Source organism: Scyliorhinus torazame, chromosome 5, assembly GCF_047496885.1.
Source record: "Scyliorhinus torazame isolate Kashiwa2021f chromosome 5, sScyTor2.1, whole genome shotgun sequence".
Taxonomy (NCBI): Eukaryota; Metazoa; Chordata; class Chondrichthyes; order Carcharhiniformes; family Scyliorhinidae; genus Scyliorhinus; species Scyliorhinus torazame.
In genome coordinates, this window is record NC_092711.1 from 72,616,130 (window position 1) to 72,623,043 (window position 6,914).

Below are 6,914 nucleotides of genomic sequence, written 5' to 3' on the forward strand. Positions count from 1 at the left end.
ACCCATGCCTCGCAGGCCATGACCCCCACAGAACAGCTCTATGCGCAGATTGAGAAGGAGTGCCTGGGTTTGTTAACCGGCATAGATAAATTCCACGACTATGTGTATGGTCTTCCTCAGTTCACTGTGGAGACCGACCATCCTGGTCGACATCATACAAAAGGACCTCAATGAGATGACCCCTCGCATCCAGCGCATTCTGCTCAAGCTCCAGAGGTACGACTTCCAACTGGTCTACACCCCGGGAAAGGACCTCATTATCGCGGATGCCCTGTCCAGAGCAGTGAGCACACCGCCCGAATCGGGGGGGTTTGTCTGTCAGGTCGAAGCACATGTAGCCTTCACATCGGCCAATCTGCCAGCTACTAATGCAAGTCTGGCCCACATTCGCCGTGAGACTGTGGCTGACCCCCTTCTACAATATGTGATGCGTCACATGACGGAAGGGTGGCTCAAGGAGCAGTGCCCACAATTCTACAATGTCCGGGATGACTTGGCCGTCATTGATGGTGTCCTCCTAAAGTTGGACCGGATTGTGATCCCACACAGCATGCACAGGCTTGTCCTCGAACAATTGCACAAAGGCCATCTCGGGGTTGAAAAGTGCACGCAGAGGGTCCGGGAAGCTGTGTACTGGCCGGGCATCAACGGCGACATTGCCAACATGGTGCTCAACTGCCCCACCTGCCAAAGGTTTCAGGTTGCGCAACCCCCTGAGACGCTTCAGCCCTGTGAGTTGGTAACGTCCCCCTGGGCAAAGGTGGGTGTGGACCTTTATCATGCGCTCGGCAGGGACTACGTCATCATAATTGACTATTTTTCCAATTATCCAGAGGTCATACGCCCGTACGACTTGACATCAGCTGTAATCAGAGCATGTAAAGAAACCTTCGCTCACCATGGCATTCCGCTTACCGTCATGTCGGACAATGGGCCCTGTTTTGCGAGCCAAGAATGGTCTTCTTTTGCCGCTTCATATGTCTTCACCCACGTGACATCCAGCCCTCTGCATCCCCAGTCAATGGCAAGATGGAAAAGGGCATCCATATTGTGAAGCGGCTCCTCTGCAAGGCTGCTGATGCCGGATCTGACTTCTGTTTAGCCCTGCTGGCCTATCGCTCGGCCCCACTGTCCACAGGCCTCTCACCAGCCCAGCTGTTGATGGGTCGTGCCCTCAGGACCACTGTGCCGTCCATTCATGTTCCTAAACCCGACCATGCTCCAGTACTGCAAAGGATGCGACAGCAGCGTGCTCAGCAGAAGGTGGCACATGACACTCGGGCAACTGATCTTCCTGCCCTGGCGCCTGGAGACAACATCCGCATACACCTACCAGAGGGTGACTGGTCGGCAACTGCCGAGGTTCTCCGCCGCGCGGCTCCCCGCTCGTTCCTGGTTCGCATGCCTGATGGCTCCATTCGCCGGTGTAATCGGCGGGCCCTTCGGCTGCTTCCACGCTCGCTACGTGATCATGCACCGGTGCCACGCCCTCCTGTTGTCCCTGATGTCGACTTCATAGAGCTTCCTGCCACTCTGCCTATTCCTCTATCGCCCATGGCCAGGCCCATTCCTCAGCCGGTGGATCCTGACCCACCCTTGAGGCGGTCAACCCAAATTCGTCACCCACCTACTAGGCTGGACTTATGAGCCTGTTTGCACATTGGACTCACTGAATTGTTGTGCAACAATGTTAACATGTTTCTCTTTTTGTCGTTCCAGGAGTTCTCTTTCGATATTTGATGATTGCACTTGTTTTGTTTGTGGTACAACCTCGTTGCTCTGTTGCACCTGACACCTTCCTATGTATATTGTTTAGCCTCATGTACATGTTGTAAATATTGCACACACATACTCAGCCGCACTCAGTACACACCAATATTTATTACCATGTAGGCACATATTCTTGTGAAAAGGGAGGATGTCATGATATCCATATTAACATATCATGGTGCAATCACACACACACACACTGATGGACAGGTCGACGGACCAATCAACACACACGCAACATCACAGCCAATCACCAGTGAAAGCACACACACTATAAAACAGGGAACACCACAGTTCCCGCTCATTCCACCAGGAGATAGCTCAGAGCACAGAGCTCACGGCGTGACACTCAGACATACACCATGTGCTGAGTGCCTCTCTTAAGATAGTGCTAGGGCTGGGTCCACAGGTTAACTGGTGAAGTACGAACCACAGCCAGAAGTTAACAGTTGTTATTATACAGAATAATAAAACAAGAGTTGTACCATCTACAACCATGTTGGTTTGTTTGTGTATCGGAACACCCAACATGACAGAAAGCAGCACATTCTTCATGTTGTTCCAGGAAAATGGGGCCTGTGGAATGACAGGTTTTACACAGCACACGGTCAACCTGTGGTTTCACGCTGGGTAAAGAATCTGCAAACAAGGCAAGGGACTAAATCATCAATGGTAGGACCCTAGGAAGTACTGAGGATCAGAGGGGCCTTGGTGTGCATGTCCATTGGTGGACATGTAGATAGGGTGGTTAAAAATATAACATGGAATACTTGATATAAATACTTGAATAAAAAATGATACAATACTTGAACAAAAGAGGCCTGGCCAAATCCCATTCACCACCACTCTACTCCGCCTGGCTGAACTTGTTCTATCGCTCAACAACTTCTCCTTTACTTCATCTCACTTTCTCCAAATCAAAGGTAGCAATGGGTCTGAGCTATGCTTGCCTTTTTATGGGGAACATTCCTTGTTCCATGCCTACCTGGGTCCCCTCCCACAACCCCTTTACCGGTACATCGATGACTATTTTGGTGCTGCTTCATGCTCTCGTCTGGAACTGGAAAAATTCATCAACTTCGCTTCCAGTTTCCACCCCTTCATCACTTTCAACTGGTCCATCTCAGACTCCTCCCCTCCCTTCCCTTCGTTGACCTTGCTGGCACCATTTCCGGCAATAGACTATCTGCTAATATCTATTACAATCCCACTGACTCCCACAGCTATCTTCGCACCCTACACCCTATATGGACTCCCTCCCTTTCTCTCAGATCCTCCGCCTCCGTCGCATTTGTTCCAATGATGCCACTTACCAAGGTGATGCTTCAAATGTGTTCCTTCTTCCTCAACCATCATTTATCACCTCCAGCTGTTGACAGGGCCCTCAACAGTGTGCGGTCCATCTCCCACACCACTACCCTCACCCCGTCCGCTCCCCCCAAGAACATGGATAGAATCCCCCTCATTCACACATTTCACCCCACCAGCCTCCGTATGCAAAGCATAATCCTCTGCTATTTTCGCCAACTTCAGCGTGATGTCACCACCAAACACATCTTCCTTCCACTCCCTCTGTCAGCATTCCACAAACACCATTCCCTACGAGATAAACTAGTCCACTCTTCCACCATACCCAACACCTCTCCCATCACCCATGGCATCTTCCCATGCAATTGCGGAAGGTGCAACACCTATCCTTTTACCTCTTCCATGCTTAACATCCCAGGCCCAAAACATTCATTCCAGGTTAAAGCAACGTTTCACATGCACCTCTTTCAATTTGGTCTATTGCATTCACTGCTCCCAATGTGGTCTTCTCTGTATTGGAGAAACCAAACGTAGACCTTTGGTCTCTGCGCATTCAGGACCCTGACCTTTCCGTTGATTGCCATTTTAACACAAGACCATGTTACCATGCCCACATGTCTGTCCTTGGCCTGCTGCAATGTTCCAGTGAAGCTCAACGCAAACTGGAGGAACAGCATCTCATCTTCCGGTTCGACATGCGACAGCCTTCCAGTCTCAACATTGAATTCAACAACTTCAGATGATTAGTTCTAGCCCACCTCGACCCCTTTGTTTTCATTCCATTTAATTTTAACTGTCTTTTACCTTTTATTTCTTTGTCTGTCTTTATATATATTTCCCCCCCCACTCTTTCCCCCTATCTGATCCCCCCTTTCCCACTGTTACCAGACTCTTAAACGACCCTCTTATAGACTGACCTCAGTAACACTACACCCCTGTATGCTTCACCCGATGCCGGTGCTTATGTAGTTACATTATGTACCTTCTGTTGCTCTATTATGTATTTTCTTTTATTTCCTTTTCTTTTCGTGTACTTTATCATAGAATTTATCATAGAATTTACAGTGCAGAAGAGATAACAAATAGGTTAGACCGAGGAGAGCCAATGGATGTTATCTATCTTGACTTCCAAAAGGCCTTTGATAAGGTGCCTCACGGGAGACTGCTGAGTAAAATAAGGGCCCATGGTATTCGAGGCAAGGTACTAACATGGATTGACGATTGGCTGTCAGGCAGAAGGCAGAGAGTTGGGATAAAAGGTTCTTTTTCGGAATGGCAACCGGTGACGAGTGGTGTCCCGCAGGGTTCAGTGTTTGGGCCACAGCTGATCTCTTTATATATTAATGATCTAGAAGACGGGACTGGGGGCATTCTGGCTAAGTTTGCCGATGATACAAAGATAGGTGGAGGGGCAGGTAGTATGGAGGAGGTGGGGAGGCTGCAGAAAGATTTAGACAGTTTAGGAGAGTGGTCCAAGAAATAGCTGATGAAATTCAACGTGGGCAAGTGGGAGGTCTTGCACTTTGGAAAAAAGAATAGAGGCGTGGACTATTTTCTAAACGGTGACAAAATTCATCATGCTGAAGTGCAAAGGGACTTGGGAGTCCTAGTCCAGGATTCTCTAAAGGTAAACTTGAGGTAGGTTGAGTCCGTAATTAAGAAAGCAAATGCAATGTTGTCATTCATCTCAAGAGGCTTGAAATATAAAAGCAGGGATGTACTTCTGAAGCTTTATAAAGCATTAGTTAGGCCCCATTTAGAATACTGTGAGCAATTTTGGGCCCCACACCTCAGGAAGGACATACTGGCACTGGAGCGGGTCCAGCGGAGATTCACACAGATGATCCCAGGAATGGTAGGCCTAACTTACGATGAACGTCTGAGGATCCTGGGATTATATTCATTGGAGTTTAGGAGGTTGAGGGGAGATCTAATAGAAACTTACAAGATAATGAATGGCTTTGATAGGGTGGATGTAGGGAAGTTGTTTCCATTAGCAGGGGAGACTCGGACCCGGGGGCACAGCCTTCGAATAAAAGGGAGTCACTTTAGAACAGAGATGAGGAGAAATTTCTTCAGCCAGAGAGTGGTGGGTCTGTGGAATTCATTGCCACAGAGGGCGGTGGAGGCCGGGACGTTGAGTGTCTTTAAGACAGAAGTTGATAAATTCTTGATTTCTCGAGGAATTAAGGGCTATGGAGAGAGAGCGGGTAAATGGAGTTGAAATCAGCCATGATTGAATGGTGGAGTGGACTCGATGGGCTGAATGGCCTTACTTCCGCTCCTATGTCTTATGGTCATATGGTAATGTTTGGAATTTAAATTATCACAGCCGCAGGGACTGAGCATGTGGAGGGGAGGTTGGGGAAAGTAGATTGTGAGTGAGCAGGGTAGTTGGAGTGAGTGAGGAAGGAGGTCTGAAGCCAGGAACCTGTGAGTGAGATGGGGAGGGGGGTTGATAGAAAGGCTTCTGACTGAGTTGGGTGAGGACGTTTGATGAGAATGACCTGAGTGGGCAATGGTAGTTAGGATTAAGGGAATAGGCTTCTGTCTGTCAAGGGAGGGGATATTGACAGTTTTTGTGTTTATATGTTGGGGACCAGCATGGAGTGTCAAAGATCCAAGAGAGCTCTGTGCACACTGTTGGTGGGTAGAACAGGCAGAGTGTAAGTCAAATATTTTATATTTGGAATGTTATAAGGGCATATTTCATATTTTTGGTTTTGGACAACTGTTGGGCCTCCTCCACCATGTAAATGGTGTGCACTTGATACCCCTGATAAAGCCACGTGTCTCCAGTTTCCACAATCTTCACTCTCAACAGGTTTCACCCTTCCCCCATCAATTGTTTTGTCATCAACATCTCCCCCCCCCCCCCCCCCCCCCCCCCCCCAAGATGTCCCCTTTTCTCCAGTGGATTTGGTCACTCCTGAACAGGTATTAGTGTGAATCCGCACACAAGCAGCAGATTTTGACATGACCTTGTGTGGAGTTGAATCTGAGGCTGGCAAGGGAATGATTTGGAGCCGTTAAGGATTGAGGTGACAAAGGAATGAATGAATTTCAGTCGCAGATGAGATGAGGCAGCAGCACATCTGGACAAGGTTACTGAGGTGGAAATAGACAGTCTTAGTGATGTGTCATCAAAAAAACAGTTTGGGATGAAATTTGACAACCAGATTATGAACAGATTGGTTCAGCCTCAAAGAGTTGCAATAGAGATAGTAGCTAGGGAGTGGGATATGTAACAGAAACTGAAGATGATTGCTTTCCTCGTCCCGATATTTAAATGGAGGACATTTCTGCTTATCCAGTACTGAGTCAGACAATTCGGGACATTTTCTGACTTGGAGGGACACTTGGAGATGATAGTGGAGGTTAAGGGTTTTGGACGTTACATGAGAGCTCTGGTCGAGTTTTAGATAAAATCCTCTCCTTCAAGCCTTCCAACTCCCACCTCCCTCTTCCTCTCTCCCCCAGACCAGGAGGTGACGGCCCAGATCAGGTGGCAGCTTCCCTTCCCAGAAGGACATTGGTGAACCAGTTGTTTTTTATGACAATCCAGAAGTTTTCATGGTCACGTTTCCTAGTGCCGGTCCCACAAATGAGGGATTCATCCAACTCCATTTCACAAGCTGCCTTTGTGTTTATCACTCTCTTTTTCTCCTCTTTGAATTCATTTTTCAGGATATTGGAAGGGGTGATTTGTAAATATCACATCAGGATGTAACAGTCACTCGACTCATCAGAGCCAGAACATTATCAGCTTTTGAACATGGAATCAAAAAAATCCGCTCACAATGGGGAGAAAGTGTTTCCGTGTTCTGTGTGTGGAC